The sequence below is a fragment of the Apium graveolens genome, chromosome 4, assembly GCF_009905375.1.
Source record: "Apium graveolens cultivar Ventura chromosome 4, ASM990537v1, whole genome shotgun sequence".
NCBI classification, from domain to species: Eukaryota; Viridiplantae; Streptophyta; class Magnoliopsida; order Apiales; family Apiaceae; genus Apium; species Apium graveolens.
Genome location: NC_133650.1, coordinates 111,438,577 through 111,452,839, shown reverse-complemented (window position 1 = coordinate 111,452,839; position 14,263 = coordinate 111,438,577).

Below are 14,263 nucleotides of genomic sequence, written 5' to 3'. Positions count from 1 at the left end.
CTTGTACTTTTTTCAAAAATAATTCTTACTTCAGTTGTCATATTGTTGAATATTTCCTTGTACTATCAGCCTGCCTGTCACTTGAAATTGTGCATCTATTTGAAAGCTTCCAAGTGATGTTGTACAGCATCTATGAAGCTACATGCATTCTTTATGAATCACATTTTGCTTAATAAGCTGCAAAAATTCCCAAACTTAACAAAAAAAAATTGCTTGAGATAAGTTGAACATGTACATAGATATTTTACAATAACCACCTTACAATAACATTATTGAGTATTGAGTTTCACTAAGGGTATTCCAGTTAAAGGTTGAATTTATTTGGATTCTACAGCAGAGATTATATATATGTTGCTCAACGTAAGAACTTAAACTATTTTTTTGGTGCAAATAATGTTATATGTGTATTTAGATCAGCTAACGTGATAAGAAAGTTAATGTGGAGGAGGAGGAGGATCAGCTAAGTAGTTTACATGATGATGTTCTAATTCTATTTATCATTTCTTCCTGATGTTAAATACGCAGCACAGGCATGCGTTTTATCCAAAAGATGGAACACTAATTACTGGATTCACTATCCTGATGTTTACTTAAATGGCAAAACATTTGGTAAGACTTCCTATTGGTTTATGAAATTTGCTTCATGTTTTTTTTGTTGTTTTTTGCATTGTCCATGAACAGTTGTTGGGAAACTGTAACTTCTATGCTTATTGATAAGATCTAACTCCCATCTGCATCTGTTCCTAGTGGATGTTGTGCCGTGATAGACCAAGGCGCTGGAGGCTAGTTGTGATGTACCCCCGGAATGGGCGGGGATGACTGGTCGGATTTATGAACAGGTTGTTGCTCATTCCAAGTCAGGCAAGGATTAGTGGAATGGTTTGATGAAACTGGATTTTGTTTCTTTGTCCCCTTGACTGAATTTTCTGGAGTTTGGCATTGAACATTGTAATGACATGGATGTACCAAGTTTTGCTGGCATCTCTAGAAATGAAGCTATTGTGCACTGGTTAGTTTTTGAACGGAGTATGAGATCCTCTTGGTCTAGTATTTGATTTTCGTCAAGCAACCATTTTGTAGTATATTTGAAGAAAAATTTCAATGATTTCATCATTTGGGTTAGTCAATAAGTGGTTGAATGTAAGATTGTTCTCTCTTAAATGGAGAATGTGCATTTTTTCTGCTTTATATCATTCTGCTAGCACAATTGCCTACTGGCTGGCGCAGGACTCTCGTTCTTCTAATGTTGAGAATTTGAGGCACTATATATTCTATTTCAAAATAATAGAAGATAATAGAAGCAAGTGATAATACAAGATGTTGTCAAACTTGCTATTACAATACTAACAAGATTACAGTACTTTGGTTTGGACATATATTTTAAAGACTGCCAATAAAGTGTTGAACAAGTAATAAATCACCTTTGCTGTTACAGTTACTAAATCGAAACAACCTTTGCTGAATCTAAAGCATTGAGCAATCGAGCCAAGAGCCTAATAGCAATACTTGGTGCACCTTCGTCAATTGGCTTGAAGAAGAACGAAGAAAGATGAATTGGCTTGAACCTCGGTAATTTGTGCACGATATAATGACAGCTTGTAATTATAAATTTTACTACTACTATAATTTTATCAAATAACTGTAATCTTCTCACTTCTGAAAATATGAGTTCGGTCAAAGTCAGAATATCATTGTAAAAATTAGTGTCAATTTATCCTCGAAATTGATGGAATTAATATTATTGTAAGAGGAGTACCATAAGTTTTATCTTCGAAACTAATGAAATTGGGCAATTTCTTAAATCAATTATTAGCTTTAGTTAAAAGGTCCATGTTTTCATCTTATGGGTTCTCTATCAACCTACTGTGTAAATTATAATCTTTTATAACAAAATAATGTCATTAAAAAATATACTCGTATTTTCTTTTGGATTCTTATTAATCAAAAATGTAAATCAATAGTCGTATATTTTACTTAACAGAGCCAAGAATAATTAATGACGTAACAAAATGTTTCGAGCTCAAATAAACTGATGATCCTAGATTATCGGTTTAATTTAATATATTTTAATACGTAATAATCCTTTTCAGAATCATAAACAGAGAAATTAATTTTTTATTAATATTAAATTATCCAACCTCTCATCAGTAAGGCCTTAATCTCATATTTATAGGAGTCGAGCTTTCTCATGTCTTTTTACAAGTGGGCATGTGGACCTAAATTAAAAGTACATTATTTTATGAAAATATAATATGTGTGATTGAACTATCTGCGAAAATATAAATTGTGTGACTAAAGTTACTAATATTGCAGATTATATGGCTGAATTATAAAAATTTGTGCAAATAAGGGGCTGCCGTTAAAACTTAAAAACATTTAACATTGATTAACATCTTCTGCGAAATGCATCAAAGGTGAATAACTAAAATGTAATTTAACCAAGATAATATTTACATGTACACATAATACATATTTAAAGATACCATAATGCAAGATTAAATTATGAATAAAAGAACATAGAGACTAAGAGCAAATCCAACGGTGATCCAAAAATTTAAATTTAGGGCACATTATCCAAAATTTCATTCCAACAGATTTGGATCAGTGAACAGGAGTGAAATTTGGATCACTTGGTTTAATGTAAAATAATGATTTTGTTATTTGTAGTTTATAAGATTTTAAATTGATTTTTTATTATTTAATTATATAATTAATAACATAATATAATTAATAGTTAACAAAATTTATTTTCAAAATAAAACTTAAAATAATGAGAAAACATTATTTCATTAAAAATTTAAAAAAAAATAAAGAGACACATATTGGAGATAGAGATGCATTAATTGAGTATTTGTGGGAAGAATATACTAATTCGAAAAATTAGTGTGTATCGATGATATTTTGTATGTTAATTATTGTAATAAATGTGTTTTTCGTGAATTAAGTGCACAATTTTAATATTTTTATGTGTATTAATTTTTTTTGATTTAATTAATTTATGAAATGTTATATAAATTGTTGTTAGATATATTTGATAATGTCATGGCTAATTTGATTTATGTTTAGTTTTCAGATCTTACTTAAACAGGATAAATCAGTACTTACTGAAAGTCAGGACTGAAGGATATCAGTACTTATATTATCAGGAGATAATCATCAGAAGATGGATATCAGAACTTAAGTACTGAAGGACGTTCAGATAAGGAAGGTAGTTGGTTAAATGAAAGAAGATCGAGACAAACATAAGAAGAGATATGCATGAAGAAGGAATTCTATGAAGAATAGAATATTTGGAAGAAAAGATATCTGATTGATATATTTTAGGAAGCAGAATTATATTCCATATCAATTAGCGATTATCTTGTAACTGTGTAGTATATAAACACAGATATAGGGTTTACACTATAAGTGTTATCACAATCGAGAAGATTATTCATTGTAACCCTATCAGCTCTCGTAATATTTGTTCATCACTGAGAGAGAACAGTTCTATACTGTAACAGAATTTATTGTTTCAATAAAGTTTGTTTTTTGTTACTTGAGTTATTAAAGTTCAATTTGATTGTACTATACACTGTATTCACCCCCTCTACAGTGTGTATGTGACCTAACAAGTGGTATCAGAGCCTATCTGTTAACGCACAAACAGTTTAAGATCCAAACACAATCATGTCTGAAACAGAAACTCCAACTAAGCCCACCAAAACCGAAGAACCTCCAAAGACACAAATTCAAAGCCGATATGAGACTATCAGAGTTTGAAAGGCATATGTTAAGCCTATTTGTTTATTCGAGGATTTAACTCAACTCAAATAAGAATGTAATAAGTAAATAGTGGATCTATCGTCGAAGAGATCTCACAAAGTAACATATGTCAAAGGGTTAAGAAACATTGTTCGTCTACAGACTTGAAGATTCACTGGAAGAAGCTCAAGTAATTGATCAAGCCTCAGTGATATAAATCAAGATTGTAGATTTAACCAAGTGACAGAGATCTCGTCAGGGTATCAATTAATTACAAGGATTTAGTCTGAAGAAAATCAAGAGTATCAAGGTCAAGGCATGAAGAAACGTCATGGAAGTTAGTCACTTATGAACCAGACAGTACATCGAGTGTCAACATTGAAGTGGTGGAATTGATTCATATATTTCAGTCATTTTCAGAAGATATACAGAAGAATGGATGCTGCTCAAGATTAGTATTAATTCTCTATTAATTAATTAAGTCATATAATTTAATTAAGAAAATAAATTATATCTTCAAAGATTAATTTATTTGATTAATTGAATTAATTGATTAATTAATTCTGAATTAATATTAAGAAGTTTCAGAATTTAAATTGGTTTAATAATCTGTTTTAATTCAACAAGACAACTGATTGTATTAGTATGACAATCAATAGTCATACCGAAAGTCATGCTAATTCAAAAGGATTGTCTTACCAGAATTATTATAGGATTTAAATCTATTTATTTTCAGCCAAAACAATCTGATTATCCTACCGAAAGTCTTGCTAGCTCATTCTGATTGTCTTGCTAGCTCTAAAGATAGTTCTACCGATTGTCTTGCTGAGCCAAGGGATTGTCATTGCAGTTCATTTCCATTCGACTGTTTTGATAAAAGAAGCAGAAGACATTCATTCTAATAACACACAGAACACACAAGTCAAGAACACAGCAGAAACAAAAGCAAATCATTTCATTTTTCATCTGCTTTATTCAAGATCAAAATTCTAGATTGTAAAGTTAAATCCAAACCACTAGAATTATTTATCTTGTTCTTGTGTAACAATCTAGCGGATCAAAATCCCTAGAACTTAATCTCAAATCGCTTATAGCATTTGATCTTTTTTATTGCAAAAATAGAAAAAGTTCATGTTGAATTTATTCTAGATTTGTGATAATTGATTTGAGATTAATCCCTTGTAAACGATATCGTTGTTGTAACACCTTTCAAGTTTAATAATAATTTTATTTAACTTGAATTTTGTTTCACTTTTTTATTCCACATTTTATTCGATTAAACGGTATTGTTTGTATTCAACCCCCCTTCTACAAATATATTGAGACCTAACAATTGGTATCAGAGCCTTCTGATTAACGTACAAATCAAGATCCTAGACTTTTGTGTTTCTTTCACTCCTTGAATTTTTTATTCACTCAAAAATTCATAATGACTACACAAAAAGTTGGAACCGTTAAAATTCCACTATTCGATAAAGAAAATTATGTTATGTGGAAGAAGAAGATGCTATTGTTTTTACAATTTGCAAATTCCAAATACCTGGAAGTGTTAAAGAAGGGTCCTAAAATTCCGATGGTTATTGTACCAGAGGTAATAGAAAATGATGTGGTGATTACCAAAGCAAGAACTTATGTGAAAGATCCTGATGATTTTTCTCCTGCTGAAAAAGAAAAAGCCTCCCTGGATGCTAGCCTTCAATTAATTTTAGTAGATTCCCTTGATCCCTTGATGAATAGACATGTGATGAATTGTAAAGATTCCAAACATATCTGGGAAACTATTGAGGTTATTAATGAAGGCACAGAGGAAGTTAGGGAGAACAAGTTAGAAATCCTAACCTCTGAGTATGAATACTTTAAATCCAATCCAGGAGAAGGAATCACTGAAGTGTTTGAGAGGTACAATGCATTGATCAACAACCTGAATATTAATGGTAAATACTATTCCATCAGGGAGGTCAACAAAAAGTTCCTTTTAACACTGCCAACTCATCTCGAACATAGAATTACTGTCATAAGGGAAGCAAGAGATCTGAGTGAGATTTTTTTGGAAAGGCTCTATGGTGTGTTAAAGACTTATGAGTTGGAGCAGATTCAGCAGAAGGAAGTTTACGGGAAAGGAAGAGTGGTCAGCACGTCTACTGCTCTAGTAGCTGAAGATCAACAACATCAACAATCTCAACAGTCAGAAAGAATGGTACAGTCTTCCAAGGTTGAAGAAAATGTGATAGTAGCAGAATTTGATCCTCCTACTACAAATGAATCAGGAGATGATTTTTATTCCTTGGAAGAACTGGAGCAATTGGAGGATGAGTCAATGGCCTGATTGTCAAGAGATTCTCAAATGTTAGATTCAAAAGGAATCCCAAGTTCAAGTACAAGTCCAACTACAACAAATTCCAGAAAGGTGGATCTTCATCCTCTAACACCAGCAATGGTGGGTATAAAACAGGGATGGTTGATTGGAGCACCATTCGATGCTTCAACTGCAATGAGTTGGGACACTTTGCCACAGAATGCAAGAAGCCAAAACAAGTTAGGAAGAACTCTTAAGATTCTAATCAGAAGAGTAAATCTGAAAGGGCTTACCTGGCAAAAGGAAGAAGCTGGGATGATACTGACAGTGAAGATGAAGAAGTTGGTATTCTTGCTCTCATGGCTAGTAATGCAAACACCTCATCGTCAAGAAAAGAGGTAAAATTTACTGATGCTGAATTAGTTTATCATCTAGGAGGTTCCTTAGATTGTGCTCGTCGTGATAATGAATTGTTAAATCAACAAATCAAAGACCTTGAGAAAGAGGTCAATGAATTAAGACTTGTGCACATTAATCAAGATAAATTAAAAGAACAAGTATCTTTTCTAGAGAATAGAGTTGACTGTTATAGACAACTTGAAACTATTCTCAAAGACAAGATCACCAGTCTTGAGGCTAAGGTTAAAGCTTAGTTTAATTCTTGTTCGAAGTCCAAAGAGTTTTACAATAAGCAAGTTGTTAATCAAACATCTGGAATAGGTTATGATTACAATGCTGCTATTGAAAAATTAGGCATAAACTCCCCTCCTCATGTCTGTGCTAAAGGCAGGGAAGTACCACATGTGCTTAAGGGTGTTGATGAACCCCTCTATAAAGAATCAATTGATGAACCATTTGATGAGACCTCATTTATTATTCAAGAAGAAATCCGTGCTGAAGATAATGCTAATGAGAAAGCTGTCTCCAAGTCAAGTGTGTCAAAAGTTTCAGTCAAGGTTGTGAAAGCAACTGAGACTAACTCAGACACACATGAGTTGGATAACACAAATGCCATGTCTACCATGCATAAGTTGCCTATTGTTAATCCCTCTCATAAAGCATGTGGTGTTCCTGATTGTATGTCTTGTGCTTTTAATCTGATGTATGCTTATTTTAATGGTAAGCATGTTTCTAATGATAAGACTACTCATCGTCAGCATGTGAATAATGGAAAGCATGATAGGTCTAAGACTGCTAGTCCTCCTAAAGCTAGAAAGGAGACATTTGTGCCTAAGCCTAAACAGAAATTTGTCAAGGCTGTTCACAAGGTCAAATGTCCAGTCATTGAGAAAGTTGAGAATATTAAAATTAAGAATGTTGTTTTGCCTGATAAAGGCCAATTTTACAAGTATGCCGGACCCAGCCAAGCTTGGGTTCCGAAGAAGGTCTAATTCATTTGTATTGCAGGGCATTAAACAGGTACAACCAGTAGTGTGGATTCTTGACAGCGGATCGTCAAGACATATGACCGGAGATAGAGCCCTGCTATTAAATGTGGTTGAGAAAGCTGGCCCAGTGGTTACCTTTGGAGATAACAACAAAGGTTTAACGGAGGGATATGATTGTTTGCTAGCTGTAAATGTTATCATTGAAAATATGTATGTTGTGCAAGGACTTGAACACAATCTGCTTAGCATTAGTCAGTTCTGTGACAACGGCTACAATGTTTTATTCGACAAGCTGAAGTGTCAGATTCTGCACAAGAAAAGTGAAAAACCCTCTTTGATGGGAATCCGGAAAGGAATTCTGTTCGTAACTGACATGAACTCTGGAAGCAATCCTGAAGTCAATTGTTTCTATGCAAAGGCATCGTCAGATGAGAGTTGGCTATGGCACAAGAGACTTTCTCATCTCAATTTCAAAATAATGAATTCTCTTGTCAAAAGAGAATTGGTCAGAGGTCTGCCTCAGCTGGAATTCTCCCCAGAAGGACTATGTGAGGCTTGCCAGAAAGGAAAGTCAAAGAAAGCAAGTCATAGAGGCACTGACACATCTTCCATAACTGGTGTTCTGCAATTATTGCACATGGATTTATTTGGACCAGTTAATGTCCTTTCGATGTCAAAGAAGTATTACTGTCTTGTGATAGTTGATGACTATTCCAAGTATACGTGGGTTTTATTTCTTCACTCTAAGGATGAAACACCACAAGTTGTGATTGATCATATCAAGATGATTGAGTTAGATTCTAATGTCCCTGTTAGAGCAATAAGGTCAGATAATGGAACAGAATTGAAGAATTCACTTCTCAATGGATTCTGTACAGATAAAGGGATTACCAGACAATTTTCAGCTCCTAGAACCCCTCAGCAAAATGGAGTGGTAGAAAGGAAGAATCGTACATTGATTGAAGCTGCAAGAACGATGTTAAGTGAATCAGGTCTTCCAATGTACTTTTGGGCTGAAGCTGTCAATACTGCATGTTATACTCAGAATCGAACTCTAATCAACAAAGACTTCATGAAAAATCCTTATGAGATCTTGAATGAACAAAAACCTTCTATCAAATACTTTCATGTATTTGGTGCCAGATGCTTCGTGCTCAAGGATGGAGATGATCGTCGTGGTAAATTCAAGGCAAAGGCATATGAGGGTATTTTTGTTGGATATGGAAGAAGATCATACAGAGTGTATATCATTGATCAACACAAAGTAACTGAAAGTGTCAATGTTACATTTGATGACACTAAACTCCCTAGTATCCAAACTGAAGATCCTTCTGAGAAACTGAAGTTTGATGATATGTCAGATTCAGAATCAGAACATGGTCAAGAACCTGAGGTTGTTGCTGGTGAAGAACCTGTTAATCATGATGATACTCAAGGTAATGGTGATGGAAACTTTGGCAACAATGGAGATACCACTGCTACTGATGGAGAATCTTCAAGTCAACATGGCAACAACTCAGGGGGAGATGCTGAAGGATCAACTAGTAGGACACAACATCCCAATGAATTTCAAGGCGAATCATCAAGATCAAATCTTCCAAGACAGACTGTCTGGAATAAAGCTCATCCTTTTGAGTTGATTATTGGTGATCCAGATGTTGGAGTCAGAACTAGACGTGCTACTCAAAATGAGTGTCTGTTCTCAGGATTTCTTTCTGAGATGGAACCTAAGAAGATTGAGGAAGCACTGACTGATCCAGATTGGGTGATTGCTATGCAAGATGAACTCAATCAATTTGAAAGTCAACAAATCTGGAAAGTGGTACCTAGACCTACACACAAGAAAGCTGTTGGTACTAGGTGGGTATTCAGGAATAAACTAGATGAAGATGGTGTGGTTACAAGAAACAAAGCAAGACTGGTAGCTAAAGGGTATTCTCAAGCTGAAGGCATTGATTATGATGAAACATATGCTCCAGTGGCTAGACTAGAGGCCATCAGGATATTTTTGGCATTTGCAGCATTCTCTAACTTTAAAGTTTATCAAATGGATGTCAAGAGCGCCTTTCTGAATGGAAAGCTGGATGAAGAGGTATATGTAGAGTAACCTCCTGGTTTTGAAGATCCAGATCATTTGGATTTTGTCTTCTTTCTTTTCAAGGCTATCTATGGACTCAAACAGTCTCCGAGAAAATGGTATGACACTCTCTCTGAATTTCTTATTGAAAATAGCTTTATTAGAGGTGTCATAGACAAAACTCTCTTTTCTAAAAAGCATAAGAATGATACTATATTAGTCCAAGTCTATGTGGATGATATAATATTTGGGTCTACTAATGATAATCTTTGTAAGAGATTTGCTAAGTTAATGCACAGCAAATTTGAAATGAGCATGATGGGAGAGCTGAAGTTCTTTCTTGGATTACAAGTAAATCAAAGGTTAGATGGAACTTTTATTTGTCAATCCAAGTATCTCAAGGAACTCCTCAAAAAGTACAATCTAGAGGATTCTTCATCAGCAAGGACTCCGTCAACTACAGCTGTCAAGCTTGGACCATGTGAAAACTCCATTAAGGTAGATGTCACAAGCTACAGAGGTATTATTGGCTCATTACTCTATCTTACTGCAAGTAGACCAGATATTATGTATGCTACATGCTTATGTGCAAGGTTCTAAGCGGATCCTAGAGATATTCATCTCGTTGCTGTTAAACGAATCTTAAGATATCTTAAGGGAACACCAAATCTAGGTATTTGGTACCCTAAAGAATCTGGTTTTAACCTTGTTGGATATACAGATTCAGATTATGCAGGAAGTATTGTTGATAGGAAAAGCACCTCAGGGAGTTGTCAATTCCTAGGTTGCAGGCTAGTCTCATGGTACAGCAAGAAACAGCAAACAGTTTCCAACTCAACGGCCGAGGCTGAATATATTGCTGCTGGAAGCTGCTGTGCTCAGATCTTGTGGATTAGGAACCAGCTATGAGACTATGGCTCTGTATTGAACAAAATTCCTATTTTATGTGACAATACAAGTGCAATAGCCATCACCAACATCCCTGTGCAACACTCGAGGACAAAGCACATCGACATCAGGTATCATTTTATTAGAGAGCACGTCATGAATGGTACTGTTGAACTATTTTTTGTTCCAACAGAAGAACAAATAGCAGATATTTTCACTAAACCTCTTGATGAATCCACATTTACCAAATTAGTTGGTAAATTGGGTATGTTGAATAGCTATAGTGATTAAACTTTTGAATATCTGAAATCTGTTCTTGAGTGACTTTACAAATGAATTTTTCATAAATGAAAAATTCATTTGAAAATTTATTTTATCATTTTCCATTCCTGCTTATTTCTATGTATTTTTTATTATCTCATCTGTTTTATTTACTCTACTTGTTAATTTTAAATATCTCAGAATATTTTATTTTCACTAAAAATATTTTTCTATGAATTTTACTTTCTAAAATTCAACAGAAATCTATTGTTGGAATGAAAATAATTAATTCTGAAATATTGTCTTTGTTTTTGTAAATATTTTCTAAATTTTTACTATTAATATAAGACTTTATTTCAGTTTTCCATATTTGTTAATATTTTCTGTAAATATTTAATTGTTACTCTACTGAAATGACAATCGCCAAGACAATTGAAATTGTCTTGCTGAAAAATCATTTCAGTACATATATATATATATATATATATATATATATATATTTATGTGTGTTTATTTTGATTTTAATGCTGCTATGACAATCGGCAAGACAATTGAAATTATTTTGCTGAAAGTCATTTCAGTCTAATTGTGTTTTATTTTGTTAATCAGTATAGTTTTATACTGGCAAGACAATCGGTATGACTATCAATTGTCTTGCTAGTTATAAACCTTATATATAAATATTTTCCTTTTATTTTATACTGGTATGACAATCGGTATGACTATCAGATTGTCATACCAGTTATATATTCAGAATTGCCTTGTATGACTATCGGTATGACAATCGGTAAGACTATCCCGAACTGTCATACCAGTTGTCTATTTAATGTTTTTTTGTCTTGTTAAAATCATTCACTTCAGTTTTTCAAAAAAATTCCAACAGTTTTCTTCATTATTCTCTCGTTTTTTGCTCTCTCTCTCTCTCTCTCTCTACTCGATCTTAATCAAATCCATCTCCATTGTCTGTCTTCCTTGCTCGAGTTTTTACTCAGCATACTAAAACTTCACTCATGTGATATATACACACGTATATACTTACAGAAGTGCTGCCCATTTTTTTTTCTTTCTTTTCTTTTACTTCAATTCGATTTTTCCCCAAAATCAGTTTTTTTTTATATTTTAATTTCTGTTTTGTGTCTTTTGGCTTTTCAAATCTGCGTTTGTGAGTTAAGAATTTTAACGAGATACATTTCTGTCTAAATTTTTCGATTATAATTAATTTAATTCGAATTATTAAATTAATTTAAATAATTCAAATTTTCTTAATATTATTCTTAAAATTCTGAAAGTGTGTGTCTTATTATTATTTTAAATGGCTCTCAATTTCCAAATTGTTTCGCATAATCTTGTTGGTTATTTTAATCCGGATAAATGTGATGTAGAAAAATTTAAGCCGTTGATTAGATTTTTAAATGACCATTCGATTGTTAGCTCTGCTATTAAATCAAATATGATTTTAAATGTTGATCTGCTAAGACTGATTTGCACAACCTCTACTGTGGCTGATGATTTTAAATCTTTTTCATTCACCGTGGCAAACACACAGTATGTGGTTGATGAAACAGTCGTCAATCGAGCTTTAAATTTTCCTATGGACAATTTCTGTAATTTTCCCTCTGAAAATGATATTTCAAACTTTTTCCATGCTATTCACTATCAGGGGGTGATCAATTTAACCAAACTTTCAAAATCCAATTTGGTGTCTGAATGGGACATTTTCTTCGATACTCTTTCTAAAGTGTTTGCCAACTGCACTAAATCCAACTTTCACAACATCACTTCCACTCTGCAGTATATTGGTCTTGCGGTTGTTTTCAATCAAAGGATCAATTTTGGCAAACTACTTTTACCCATTCTCTTGAGACGTCTCACTACTGCTTTACGTGATCATTCTACAAATCGTAGGGTCTCGTGTTACTATGCTCGTTTTCTCATGCTTATAGCAGATCATCTTCTCACAACTGAGCACAAAGCCCTTTTTGCTAACTCCGCAGTAACCGAACCCCCTCCTGTAAGCAAAAAGATTTACACCCGCCAAGACACAACTTTCAAATTCATGCAAGTTCCAGTACTTGTATCTGCTTTCATGGCCACTTATATTCCCTTACCTATTTTCAATCTTCCCGGTCATGAACAGCAAGCTCAACCTCCAGTGGTTCAAGCCACCCAGGCTCCTCCAACATCAGATGCTCTTCCATTACAGGTAGTAATTCCTCACTCTCACTTCATTCCTACTTCTATTAAAAGACCCCCAGTGGTTGATAGGACTGACCATGAAGTTGTAAAACCACAGCTTCAATCCCAGGTCATAGAGCCAAACACAGAGTCACAACCTATCTCAACCTCTCCCCCACTGTCTAAAATGTTACCCAGAAGGTTAATAGGAAGTAGTGTATTGGTGGATGTGAATGAACCCTCAGCTCTGCCTCCTCCGAAGAAAAGAAGAACATTTACTGAGGCATCTGAAAGCCCATCCTTGTCCTCCCAACAGGACATGGACTTTGAAATGGCCACTGAACAGTTACTAGAAACATCCTCTCAACAGGATGAATCTATTGAAATTCGCCATAGGGCCATGGCATCTTGTACTGAGTCAAGCACAATTCCATTACTCACAATGGAACCATACATACCCGTAGATGATACTCAGGACACGGAGCGAGGAGTGCACATAGAGTCTGTTACAGTGCCTGCCATAGTTACGGCAGAAGAGCAGTCACATGCTTCTGAGGGAAAATCTGACTCTCAGCCACCTTTAATAGAGTCATTTTCTCCCCTCCCAGATCCAACACCTCTGGCTCCCTCACGGGATTCTCCACTCGCAGATTTATCTGGAGAAAGTGGAGGACAACTCTGTCAATCTATCCCTGAAGCAATTTAGACATCTATTTCACATGAAATGATAGGTTTGACTGAGGATCGGGAATCGCGAATTCCCATTGCACCACTGACCTCTCTTGAAGAGGCTAGGGTGATTTTAATTGCAGGTACAGAAGAACAGCAACAGCAAGACTCCTCACGAGCAATTATATTGAGAGAAACACAAGCACGTGAGGTGAGTGAACCAAACACGAGTGAAATTCAGGTGAGAGCACACACAGACACAGAAACTGAAAACCTGTTAGCTCAAATTGTTGCTTTAAAAGAAGAACTTGCTAAAAGCCAAGCTGAAGCTAAATCATTCAAAGCACAAGTGGTTGAACGGTCTTCTTCTTCCACCTCTGTCAACAATCAGCTGGCACTCATCAGGAATGATATCTCAGATCTCAAGACCACTGTCATACCAAAGCTCAATTCCATTCAGGAAACTCCAACTTTATCAGCTGATGACATTTCTAACTTCTGCTCTCTACATACAAGAATGACTTCTCTTGAAGACCTGGTTGAAATGAATCATTCACTGGACTCCTCCAGATTTCTAAAGATAGAAACGGGCATGGAACATCTCAATGAAGGGATGAAACACTTGTATTTCATGATCAAGAATTCTCACTGCCCTAATGAAGAAAAAAGAACTTACTTTGAAGGGCCGTCTGGTGGAGGCTCAGGCTCTGGAGGTGATGGAGGACATGGAGGTTCTAAAGGAAAGTCAGTAGAGGATCCCTCAAC